Raw genomic sequence first — 15,010 nt, forward strand, 5'->3', positions numbered from 1 at the left:
AGATTCGCCTTATTTTAAATCAGCTTCTGTCATTTTCAAATCCCAAGATCTGTTATTTACGATTCGCTTCAATATTTTTGTTACTTTTTAACCGTTGTGTATTTCTTCAGTTCATACACTCAAAATTTGTTTCAGTTAATAAAAATGATATCACTGTTAGAAAATTTAACTGTATGCCCATTTGGCAACTTTGTTTTATTTAGTTAAACTGAAGAAAATAAAAGCAGGCACCTAAACAGAATGCTTATTTTGAAACCAGAACAGTACAGATTGTATTATATCAGAAAAAGTTTAACTTAAAATATATTATTAAAGTTTCAAAATACAAAATGTGGTAAATTATCACATATAATATAGTTTTCACGCACTATTTATGAAACAATAAATAAATTAAAATTTTCAGTTTAGTGTTGAAATATGGAAGGTAAAAAAATCGTTGTGGTACTAGCACAATCACATTCACTTAAATAAAAGCTGATTAAATTGAATGAAACATATACCAATCTCCATGGCGGAGTCATAGAATCTAATCCTTTCATCCGGAGGTCCTGGGTTAAAATCCCGGTTAGGAATGGGATTTTTCATAAAGTATGAATTTCCATTCTTTTATGATAAAATGCCCATTATTTAAAAAAAAGAAAAAAAACGTATAAAAATTATATATGTATATATATAATACGTATAATTCTTATAATAGCTTTATATATACCTAAGTACATTTAATTTTGGATTGTTTCAGGAAGAAAAAAGTTTTTTGCCTATTTATACTGTTGTTTATGCAAAGGAATATTTATAAAAAAATAAGAAAAACTGATTTATCCAAAATATTAGGTTAGCATTTTGAAAAGCAATTCAAACACGTCGTTTTGTGTGAATTTAATTGAAAAATTCATTTAAATTTGAAACTCAATAAAGTATCAAATACGTGTAAGGTGGTGAAATGTGTAATTTTAATTTTTAAAATAATCGTTTAGGAATAAAAAAGAATTCACGTTTGGTTTGGAGCTGTTGCAAAATTGATCCTTAAAAAAAATGAGTTAGCTGTAGTAATGAAAATAGATTTATGACCGTTAAAGTTTTTGAGCTCTTACTCAAACTTATTTTGCCAATATCTTCATAAATTCTGGCTACAAAAAAAAAAAAACATACGATTATAAGAAATTGAAAAAAATTAGTTACTGAAATTAGATTTAATTAAATTTTATAAACTGATGTATTAAAGTAACATTTTAAGAAAATACTAAAACTTAATATTAATTTTTAAACCAATTTTTTTTTGTAAATGTGATAAAATTATTTATGTCAAACTGTAATATTATTAAAATTGTCATGGTTTATATAATTAGCTGATTGACAGGAATCATTTTTACAATTTTGTAGTCGAATTTTAATAACTGTTACATAATTATTTTTAATAACAAATTGCAATAACATAAATCTACTCAAAAATTTTATTTTTATCATAAAATGTAGGGTGTTTTGAAGAAGTTTCGCTGAAATTAATATATTTTGTTTTATTTAATATAATGAATAATTTTAACTTCAAAAACGTGTTGTTTTGTTTCAGATATTACAAACAAAATAGAATATGTTTTTAAAATAATAAATGATCGTTTTCATCAAACCTGTTTTCTGTTAATGTCGAAAACCAATATTAAAATTTTTATCCGTAATTTGTTTTAAAAGAGATAAAAATTGAAATTATTAACGCAAAGATTCATCTAAAATATCATAAGTTATTTCTCTTTAATATTTAAACAATTTCAAATGTTATCATGTATTAGCATAAAGTAAGTAAATCAGAATACTAATCACTATTCAACAGTAAACAGTGCTGGTAACCGGAACGATTTGTATGTGATGTGTGGTTTGACTTCCCCAAACAAATACGCTCAATTGACATTTCGCTGCTGTTATGATTCCGTTTAGAAATTATATTCCCAATTGTGAAAATCTACTCTACTCCTGCTACAAATACCTCTCCTGAGTTTTCACATTGAATTGTATAATAAAGTAATATATCAGTTTCTATGGCACTGAAAATAACAGGTATGTTGTATGGATATTACCACATCCTTTGTCGTGATCTTTTGTTTTCATTGCTAACATTAACCATAAATAGCATAATTAAATAAAACTTTTATTATTTTTCTTTGTTTGGATATTTTTTTTTAGAAAGACTATTTTATATAATTTTTCCCTTTTTAACAGATTTATTTTGTAGTTAGGAATTCGTATAATAAACAATGGTTCAGTTCCCAAATTATTCCCGTTTTCTCCTGAAGAGTATCTTTATTAAAGTCAGATCTCTGTCTTATGACAGAGATCCTCAATTATGACAGAGATTCTCAATTTTATAATTGAGAAGTGCTAATAAAACAAAGTATTTGCCTATCATGAAGGAAAGAAAATACTCTAATTTTTTGGTTTTAAGGAACGAATAGTAGTGAGAAAAATTGGACATCATACGTGTAGACGAGTATGATTTTGATGATCAATTAGTATTTTTATTCCCTATTAATACCAAGAAATCAAAATATTTTTTTTCTAATTGCAAAGAATAAACATTCGTGTTTTGTTAAATTACATCCAGTATTTTGAAAGCACTCGTACATGGTATTATTGCACCTCTAATATGTTTGGTTAAAAGTTTAAGTTTACCTAAAGTTTGAGTGTAAAAATCACAGGTTGCCTGGGTCCATTCGTACAAATGCTAGAGCAGTTCCTGTTTTTTATCAGTAAATAACCCTTCGAACTATATAGTGTATTATTATTAAAAGAACACAAAAAAAGAAATATTTATTTTATATATGTATATATATCGCAACTAACTGACGGAGTTTATGTTAACTGGCAAAAGCTATTTTTCAAACATGTTACTTTGATAAACAAACCCTTGGACTTCGAACAATTATCCTTTACCTCAAAAGTAATCATGATGTGGCAGACTTTTATCGAATAATTTTCATAATTAGAGTCAGTATTTTTTTTTCAAGAACAGTTTTAAGAATACTTTACAACATTGCCAATTAACATTTTTACTAGCATACATCACATCGGTTAAACTCAGGTTAAAATATGCAGAATTTACATGTGTATAAATAGTAATATATATTTATTTTTCAGTGGAACACGACTTATAATGATGCACAGTTCAACAAGTAAACTGGAATTTAAGTGAAATATAAATTATTTTGATCTTTTTTAGATATATCTGTTGCAAAAAAAGCTCATGTTGAAAAATCAATTTGATACCGGTTAAGCCAATATACTCGTAAAGGACAAGTGGTTTCATAAAAAATAAATATGAGCACAAAATTTAAATAAAATTATAAATAAGAAAAAAAACCATAAAAATACGGATTTCCATTATTGTTGTTCAAGTGTAAACTAGTTCGTGTTCTATGCTTTATTAAATTGAATTAAACATTTTAGTTTTAGAATACGATCTGTTCTGCATCGTAAAGAATATACTATTCTGCATTGACAAACGTATCATCTCTTGTAGTTATTCTAACATGTGAATACAAATTATAAATTTATATTAAAGACTATATATATATATATATATATATATATATATAAGAATGGCCGGTTAGGGCTCCGTACCTTGTACCCCAATTGCGATCGTTATCCCGTTATCCTCATGGTTGTGAGAGTAATACTGATAAATAACAATTAAAGTATACATACTTTACAAATACCTGAAAAAAAATTTAAATTGCAAAAGACAGAGTAATTGTAACTACAGTAACTAAAGTACACAGACGCTTGACGAGGAAATCTTCACAACTTCACCACCGGGAAAACTACGACATCGTTTTATCGATTAAAACCTTTCCTGGGATAACACAAATTTATCCCTAAAATTTTGAAAGCAATCGGGCGGTTGGTTATCGCGTGTTGCTGATGCAAACAAATAGACAAAGCCCGCCACAAACCTTTCCATTTATATATTAGACTAATGGTATAAAAACATTATTACTAATCTTTTGACAAATATCGTCCAATATTACGCCTATAATTAATTAAACATTTTTGCTTTAGAAAGAAACATGTTTTTTTGTCTTGATAGAATGTGTTTAACAGTTTAATATGAAACAATAATTTTTTATGTTTTTATGAGATAATAATAATAACTAATTAGAAAAGTAATAAAAGTTTACAGTTTAAAGTTATATTCTGTGTGGCCCTGTTAACTGCACCGAGATAACACATCCTAAAAACTTTTATTAATTTTAAATATATAGAGAATTGTATATTTCAATTAGTTTTTTCCATTCTGGAACAAAAAGTTGACTTAAGAAAGAAACTTTAACCGTTGCATAAATGAAAAAAATATCATTTATTATTTTTCAACTTAGCCGAAAAAAATAACTGTAAATTCTAATGTAAAATAAAAAGTTTTTCGTTGTCTTAAGCCACTTAAAATTACGTATAAGTTAATGCTTTGTTAGAATTTATTCAAGTGAAATAAAATACAAACATCTTCCTACCCGTTTTTTAAATAGTATTACCACGAAACAGCGACTATCAATACCTTCTTTATTTTGTTCGGACAAACAACCCGAGAAAAACACAAACACTTTGTTTGTGTTTGTTGATGTGTAAATTAGTCCTTATGTAGTTTTACCGGGAAAAATTACAACTGAGAAAATTTAAATTTATTGTGTTTGTTATATGATTTTTAGGAGGTAATTAACATTATTCCCTAAAAATTTATTAGGACTCATTCTTAGGACGCATGGACTCTTTTCAGCATTTAGCAAAAACCTTTTTAAGAGTTGCATTGGAAATATTCGTGATTAAGTCTGTAATATTGACTTTTAGTTCATCAATAGTGTGATTGTTTTTGAAGGCCTTAATACACTCCACAAATAACTCGGACTTAATATAGCCCCACAAAAAGTAGTCAGGAGATGTGAGGTCTGGGGACCTTGGAGGCCATAAGCCCTTGCTTATTATTCGATCATCAAAGAACTCTTGCAGAAAATTCACGGTTTCACGAGACGTGTGGCATGTAGCGCCCGTCTTGTTGAAACCAGCAATACCGTTCTTGAGGTTCCAGGAGGGACACAAATTGGCGCACAATATTCCTGTATACTTTACCATTTACTGTCTGTTCGAAGAATGTGGGTCCGACTATACGATGACAAATCTTTGCAGGATGCAAACATTTGTCTTGTAAAGCGTTAGGAATTTCAACCGCCCAAATTCGACAGTTTTGACTGTTCACATAACCGTCGAGATGGATCCAAGCTTCATCACTAAAGAACACTGTGTTTAAAAATTCGATTCCGTTAACATTTACGAGAGATCTAAACCAACGGCAATATTGCAATCGCTTGTTTAAATCTGGAGGCTAAATCTCTTGGACTAATAGTACGCGATACGGATACAATTTCAATTTTTTAGCAGCTTTCTGAACACTCGAATATGACAAACCGACTTGCGTGGAAAGTTTTCGTAAACTTTTCCGTGGAGAATTGAGCAATCTTGTTTTCACATTCTCTAAAACGTCATCGGTCAAGCGAGTTGGTCGACCACTACGTTTTCTGTCGCAAACACTACCTGTCTCTCGAAATCGGTTTTCTAGCCTAGAAATTGACATTTTTTTTGGCGGAGGAACACCAAAAAATTTAATTTGTAATGATTTTTTTGCATTCGCGTACAATTTCGTAGCAAAATATTGTTCAAGAATGAAAACTCGTTGTTCTATGGTAAAAGACATTCTGTTAGTAACACGACCGGAAACGGCACAAAAGTTTACACAGCTCAAGGAGAATCAACTCGCATTGCCGTATCTATACCGGTTGAGTAGCGCTACCAATTTCGTGTCACAAAACAAAATTTCCCTTTCTTAGAAAAAAATTACCACACATTAACAATTGGGTATCAGGACTAAAAAATCACCTGTATAATATATATGCTATACTATATAAGCTATATATTAAGCCTTATTTAGTGAACCCTGTTTTAAAACTGAAACATATTCTTCACTCAATCCTTTTGTAGTCGTTGATATTGATTATAAAATAATATACTTTAGCATAAAATAATCATGCAACTGCTTTCCTTTTCTTTCAAGGTCTATTATACTGGAATATACTACTACAATTAGCCGGCGAGAATCCAATTAGAATTTATTGTAGAAATGTCCTGTGACTATATAGATTTTTGTAAAAATAAACGCATAAGCTGGAGTTTATGCCTATTTATTTCAATTCTATAGCATTTATAAGCCTAACCTTAATAAATATGTATGTAAGAGACATTTTTTGTCATTTTTTTAGTGGATACATGTGAATACTACACAGCAAATAACAACAATTCTATTCCAACGGCAATATTGCAATAATCTAAACCAACGGCAATATTGCAATCGCTTGTTTAAATCTGGAGGCTAAATCTCTTGGACTAATAGTACGCGATACGGATACAATTTCAATTTTTTAGCAGCTTTCTGAACACTCGAATATGACAAACCGACTTGCGTGGAAAGTTTTCGTAAACTTTTCCGTGGAGAATTGAGCAATCTTGTTTTCACATTCTCTAAAACGTCATCGGTCAAGCGAGTTGGTCGACCACTACGTTTTCTGTCGCAAACACTACCTGTCTCTCGAAATCGGTTTTCTAGCCTAGAAATTGACATTTTTTTTGGCGGAGGAACACCAAAAAATTTAATTTGTAATGATTTTTTTGCATTCGCGTACAATTTCGTAGCAAAATATTGTTCAAGAATGAAAACTCGTTGTTCTATGGTAAAAGACATTCTGTTAGTAACACGACCGGAAACGGCACAAAAGTTTACACAGCTCAAGGAGAATCAACTCGCATTGCCGTATCTATACCGGTTGAGTAGCGCTACCAATTTCGTGTCACAAAACAAAATTTCCCTTTCTTAGAAAAAAATTACCACACATTAACAATTGGGTATCAGGACTAAAAAATCACCTGTATAATATATATGCTATACTATATAAGCTATATATTAAGCCTTATTTAGTGAACCCTGTTTTAAAACTGAAACATATTCTTCACTCAATCCTTTTGTAGTCGTTGATATTGATTATAAAATAATATACTTTAGCATAAAATAATCATGCAACTGCTTTCCTTTTCTTTCAAGGTCTATTATACTGGAATATACTACTACAATTAGCCGGCGAGAATCCAATTAGAATTTATTGTAGAAATGTCCTGTGACTATATAGATTTTTGTAAAAATAAACGCATAAGCTGGAGTTTATGCCTATTTATTTCAATTCTATAGCATTTATAAGCCTAACCTTAATAAATATGTATGTAAGAGACATTTTTTGTCATTTTTTTAGTGGATACATGTGAATACTACACAGCAAATAACAACAATTATTTATAAATTTACCTCATTTCACGGTCAAGTATATTAAAGGACAATTATTTATTTTTTGGTTAGTTTTGAGCTGCATTAAAAAAATATTCAGGAAGACATCTATATTTTAATTTTATATGGTAAAATAATGGTAAACTTTCCTTCTGCGTGAATTAAATTTATAAAAATTTAATAATAATTATAAGACATATTACTCGTATAACCTGTTTATATTATCTATTCTAAATAGATCTGAACCGTTATTTAAAAAGTGGCAAGAAAATAAATTTGTTATCTTAAGACGTATTTCGTTACTACAATAACGTGTTTGAATTAATTAATTAATTTTATATTTTCCAATAATTGAGTTTGATTCTATGTATTTACATTCTATTGAACAAACCATCTAGAGAAATATTATGAACCTTAAAAGTTTAATTTCAATAAAGGTGCGCGCGCGTGTGTGTATGTATGTATATATAAATATATATATATATACTGTACAAATTACGATTGTTAATTTAGTCGTAGTTGCTTTCCTTACGAAATTATCGTATTACTGAAATTCACGTTTCTTTGTATAAAACAAGAAAAAAGATAATCCCCCCAAAAAAAATTATACTTTCTTTTCTCCTCGTAATTTATTTTTAAAATAAATTACCGTGAAAAATTTAAAGTTTTTTTTTTAATTTTTCACCACCCTTTGAGAATATTTATTTCGTCATACATATATTATGCGTGATTTATCAAAAACTTTAATTGATACATCATAGAAACACGGTTCCAAACCCTGGAAACAATAAAATCTATTTTATTTAATTGCTCTTTCGTTCATTGATAGAAAATTTACCCGTCACTTAACCAATTATGAAAAGCAGCCTGCCTGGGATTAAAAAGTGGTAACTTCGCAACCCAGCCCTAAGTTCAAGTCTCAAATCGGAAATATCGATCACACGGCATCAGACTCCCGGAGTCACATGTACCCGTACATCGGTACATGCTCGCAGCAATTTCGATTACATATCAAGACGCCTACAATTCACCTGAGGCTGCTGGTTCCATTGGTCGACCGAGATGCGTCAAAAGCCAGAAAGTTCCGCCGTACAGATTTGGAGTGGACCTTCTCCATCTTAAGAACATGCAATGACGAATAGAAACTAAATTCTATTCCACTTTCTATGGCCAACGCTACAACCTCTAAGAGTCCAACGCAATGAGACACCGATAGTGCATCGGTGTCTCACTGGTGTCTAACACCGATGCACTACCCCGACCTTTTGGAACTCACATCTGCAAAGTTCCCAAAGCCAAGCCATACGACGGTTCCCCTATGATAATAATGAACACTTAATGGTAGTCCATCAATTATTACACAAAATAGAACTTTGAAGAGGTTCTGCTCTTTAGATGAAAATGGATAGGATAAATAAAAGAAATATATCCTGAAGACTATGAAATTTACTAGATGTATTTGCATTATACTTAATTTGAGAAAAACTTGAATGAGAAATAAGAAAACTGCAAATAAGAAGTTCTACAGCTATTTCAGGTGCCTTTGGATAATTCAAATAATATTGCACTCTTACTTAGTCTATCGTAAAATACAAATTATTAACAATAACAGTAGACTAATGAAGTGAAAAACACATGATTTGGTATACGTAATTTCAGGAATATATTTTTACCAACACATTTGACATTTAGCATCATGCAATAATATCAATTTTTATTTTTATTATAGTTTATCCCACCCATCTCTTCTACTAAAACACTGTATGTGATTTGCATGAAACATGAATAAATTAATTTTATTGCATATGGAAATTGTTAAACGTCGTAAATTTTCTAAATATTAGGTCAGTTAGTTCAATGCCCTTCTACAACATTGTTAACTTTTATTGAATTTAAAAAAAACATTGAAGGAAGCTACATTTAATCGTTCCAAAATGTAAATTATTTTTGTAACAAATATCTTTTATTTATTTAGTTTTATTTGTATCTCTTTCACAATTAATTTTATTGTCTTTCAGAAACTGAAACCCTAAGACTTAGACTTATAATATCAGTATTATTATTTTTATTTATTATAGGTAATAGAAGTAAGTTTCTAGTAAAGTATAAAAGTGCAATCTTGCTAATAAAACCGCAAGTTTTTTTTATTTTTTACGTTTGTTTGTTACGCGAGTACTAACCTAATGATTTAAAAATTTTTAGACCTCAAAAACTGATTAAGTTTAATATGATGACCCAAACAAACTGTCCAAAGAGTTAAAATTGTTGAAAGGTTCAAAAGACGCCGGTCATACCGGCCATTAGTATGAGATAAATTCGATAGGCGAAGAACTGCTAGAACTGGGAATTATAAAAGAAGATATGCGTTCATTGTAATATTTAGTGTTCACGATGCCTTTGAAAAGAGTGGATCAGCTTATGCTCCGTCACAGAAGGATGCCTTTTGACAAAACCTAAGAAGGTGATATCGATGTTAAAGAGCGTTCTATAATTTTGCCAGTGCCGAAGACGACGATGACCCTGTTATTTAAACTATTGTAAAAATACGATAAAAGATTGTAAAGTGTACGATTTTGAAAAATATATGACCGAAAAGAAAGTATTTGCCTAGACTGGCAAAAATTAATCGTAGCAGTATGTTTATGATCTTAACAAATATAAAATTATAAATATCAGCGATGATATAGGTAATGCAATAAGTAAAGGTCAAACCCACCGGGTTGGTATAGTGGTGAACGCGTCTTCCCAAATCAGCTGATTTGGAAGTCGAGAGTTCCAGCGTTCAAGTCCTAGTAAAGCCAGCTATTTTTACACGGACTTGAATACTAGATCGTGGATACCGGTGTTCTTTGGTGGTTCGGTTTCAATTAACCACACTTCTCAGGAATGGTCGACCTGAGAATGTACAAGACTACACTTAATTTACACTCATACTACACATCATCCTCATTCATCCTCTGAAGAATTATCTAAACGGTAGTTACCGGAGGCTAAAAAGGAAAAAGAAAAAAAAATAAGCAATTTCTGATAATTAATTATTTCTATCATTTCAATGTCAGGTAACAGGAGAGAAAGCTTTACAGCGATGAAGGGACTGAAAGTCGAAATCGACAAAATAAAAGAAAAATAATTAATCGAATCGCCGCACTGCGTCTTTTTATCTTGACTAACGTTGTCTTGCATTTACCGAGGGTACAGTAATAAGCGAGGCCGTGGTCTGATAAGTGGTCTAATCAAAAAGCTGTTGGTTAGTTCGCAAAGATAGCAGTCGGTCAGTAATAAACAAAGCTGTCGTTTATTGCTGGTTAATTACACATACCAGGCTTTCAGTATTGTGGACCGGCAAGTGAACTACACGAACAGTTGAATAGATCCGGGAATAAAGCATTATAGGCCGCAACACGTGTTATAGGAAACAACACGATATCGCATATTTTACTTACAAAGAACAAGACAAGGGGATAAAATATTAGAAAGAGCTTAGAAAAGAGTATAAGTATCTGACGCTAATGTTGCTGAATAGGCCGCGGCTTGGGCGGTAATGAATATCTTGAAAGCAGAGAGTAAATTCCGTGGAAGAATTCGAAAACGCGGTAAAGGCTAATACGTAAAACCGCTCGCTTACCGTACAGCTTGTAGTATAAAGAAGAAAAAAGTCAGAAAACGCCAGAGAATAAGTCTTTAAAAAAATGTCAGTGTTAACTTTCAACATCTTTAACTTTTAAACATCAGCGATTTTCCCCGAAGATCGCTGATGGATGATGATTTGTAAGAAATTTGTGTAGAAGTCTGGCATCGAAGATTTCAGAAAAGTCTTTACGAAACACGTGTTACCAGGAAAAATAAGTTCAGTAGAATCGGGTATCGTTAATTTGGTCCGCTAAATAAATTATGAGACCCACTTTTTGTGCTACCGTAAAAATAAATATAAGTCGAATATTTTTCCAGTATTGGGAACTTGAGACCAAATAATAGTATAATTTTTGTTTTTAAAATTCAAAATTCATTTAATGTATTAATTTGTGTAGGTAATAATTTTAATGCATAACACACAAATGTTCTTGTTGATGGATTAATATCCGAAAGCCCTCGGACATAATAATAAAAATTGTTGGTACGTGGAAATTATTATACAATTAATGTAACTGTAACTGTAACTGTAACAAATTAATGTAACATAACTAAATTAGTTAGGATGACACCTTATATCATTATATATACCCAATAGTATTTTTACGATTTTCTCGCATCTTCAGTTGATCCAATCTTTTAACTGTTCACGTAAAATTACATATTATAAAAACACAACATTAACAAAATAAAATCTGATAAATGGATAAATGGAATAAAACAGAACTTATTAAAACATGGGATATAAACTTTAAAATCTATTCAAATCAAAATGGAATTAAAATTCAGTTAAGTTTTTTACCCTTTAAATTTAAGATTTAAAATCAAAATTAATATTTAAAATTAAAAGTTAAAAATTCCATATATAAAAAAGATTTTAAATAATAAAAAGATACCATATTTTTTATATCATTCTATTTTCTTGCGATTGTACTGTCATTAAATCTGAATATATATATATATTTATATAAGTTTGCTCTAAAACAGAAAAATTCAACAATCGGTTTACTTATTAACACTTATAACACTTTCTTATTAACAATATTGTAACAAGGATATGTGTTCGGATAGTCAAATATATCTAAATGTGAAAGAAATATTTCACTCATATCCCGGTAAACGTCATCTGTTATAATTTCATGGAAATAATTATCCGTATCCATGTATAATTATAGTTAGTGAGTTAGTTTACTGCTATAATATATTTTTCACAATATAGTGAAAGTCATACATCAAACATTTACTAAGTTCCAACAAACCAATGTAAATCGGTTGGTCAGGGGTTACTACTTTCTTCGCACATTGAACGGCACACAGTGTCTCATCGTACATGATTCGATCTAAAAACTAAAATGATAGTTTATTATTAAGTTTTTGCGATTTCTTATTGTTTATATTAACTTTAAATTTATTCTATTCCTAACATTCTCCAAATATTTACCGTAAAAAGCATTACGGTTTTTAATAGTTTTTAAAAACTTTTTCCAAATTCTTTTACAGCTTTATGTCATTTTTGCGTATTCAAATTTATATACTTTTAAGCCACGGGGATTGGATAAAAACTAGTACACAGTGAATTTTTTTTAACAGTAACTCGTGCACAATGGCTTTTTTTAATGTAATATAATGACGGGTATACATTTTTTTCATATAGTTAGCTAATAATTTCTTACGTTTCGAACCGGGTGGCGCCTGTTGTAGAAGAAGAAATGACAGATTGTTATGGCATTCGTGAAGATTTTTATCTGTTTAATATATTCTTTGTCCACCTCAAGTATAAACCCTAATGGATTGTCAACTGAAAAAGATATTACACCAAAATTGTCGACTACAATTTGGTAAGTACATTGAAAGTTTTTTCAGATAAATACCTTGATATTCATCACCGATATAAATTATTGGAATCAAGATAAATAAGGTATGTAGATGGTTTTTGTTTAGTAAATGTATATGTGATATAAACGTTATTTGCAAGAGCATGTTTTTATCGTACAAACAAAACCCCCTTCCTAATTCATTAAAAATTATTTCAACACAGTCTCGAACAACGCTATAAATTTCACATACGTTTAATACTTTGACATGGGTATTTTAAACGCAACGTCTCAATATTGAAACAAGTTACCTTTCTCATAGATATATTCTAAATTTGCCGCAATTAAAATATCAACGAAACCTATGATAACTTTTGAAACGGGTTGGTTGTCGTTTATTTCTCTATCCTTACATTTTATTAATGCGTCATCCCACCTTTCAATTGAAGTGAGGCCCAGGTCACACTATATTTTTATTGTTTCAATTAAGCTAATTTTGTTTACGTGATTTGATAGTAATTGATATTCATTCTGAACTGATGCAGAAAATTCTGCATCCATCAATCAGAAGGATGGTCCCGGCTGATCTTAACCATTTAAAATCGCTTCCGCCACCTGATAAATTTCATCATTAACGAAATTATAGAATCCATTTCTAAAATAACATTATAAATTTGTATAATGGATGTTTTTTTTTTTGAAAACAAGTTTTAATTTCATAGATGTTTAAAAAAATTAATTCTACTTCTTCAATAAGTAATGTAGATATTTTAAAAAAACATTTTCATCGTAATAAAAGTTTTTAATACTGCAGCTGTAGATACTCCACATATCGCACTTTTTTTACAAAAGAGTATTTCCGATTCAACTTGAATAGTTGACAGTAAATAATTACAAGTCTTATTAAAATATTTTTGTTTAAATTAGAAATCTCACTTATTCTATGCAAAATTAAATTTATAAAGTGGTGCGGATTTATAACCGAAATTCGTGACAATAAACATTTTTAAATCTTTTTTTTATAAATGAGAATTTAATTTCTCAAAAATGATTGATCTGCATAATTTAGAAATTAAAATGAAGTAATTGGATACACCTCAATAACTTTTGGATAATTAAATGAATAGGTTAAACCCAACAACTGTAGGTTTTTTGTTTAAAGCTTTCATCAGTTGTTAATGAATCGTGAATTAAAACCGATTTCAAATACCTGTCTAAATATTGAACGGTATTTAAAAATACGAAGCGGTTTTGGTTTTCGGACACTGCTTCCTATCCCATCCATTCAATCTCCAATTTACGCAGCAATTGTGAGATATTAGTCTCAAATCAACACGTGTGCAACAAATTGGTGGGAAGTGGACAATTTTTCAAGTTTTAATTTGTTCTTTAAGCTAATATAAGTAAACAAATTAGAATTAATTACCGACGCCGCTGAGTGATACGTATCATAATTAAAAAATATATTTAAAAAAAAAATTAAATTTTAACTCGTAAAATGCTCTTTTTACATATGATTTATTCACTGCTTCTAACATAAACATATATAATTTTTTTATACTAAAAATTTATTTTTTATTTAAAATAATTTAAAGAAAAATTTACAAAAATCCATGTAATCCAAAAATTTAATTTTAATGCGTTATATTATATATATATATATATATATATATATATATATATATATATATATATATATATTTCGTTTTATTTAATGTTGTTTAAATAATGAATATTTTTACGTATATATGGTCAGAAACAAAAAATACCAATTATAATTAAAAATTTTACAATCGAAAATTAGAAGCTTTATTTATAATTAATAACATTCATTTTTAAACTTTTTTTTTACATTTTACAATCATTTTTACATTTTAAATAATTTAAAGAAAAATTTAGAAACATTTTTCAATCCAAAATTAAGAAAACTGAATTTTATTGTTTTAAAATATAATAATTTTATAAATGTATAATAAAAATAATCATAAAATCCAACCTTGTGTTTTTTCCAATATTGTAATTATTTCTTATTTAAAGTTTATTTAAAATAATGTTACTTATTTAAATAACAAACAAAAATGAATATTTTTATACCCAGGTAATCTGAAACAAAAACCACTAATTGTACAGTTAAACATTTTTTAATTGAAAATTTGAAACTTTATTTTTAGTAGCACAACTTTAAAATATATTGTTAATA

This window comes from Lycorma delicatula, chromosome 1, assembly GCF_047948215.1.
Source record: "Lycorma delicatula isolate Av1 chromosome 1, ASM4794821v1, whole genome shotgun sequence".
NCBI lineage: Eukaryota > Metazoa > Arthropoda > Insecta > Hemiptera > Fulgoridae > Lycorma > Lycorma delicatula.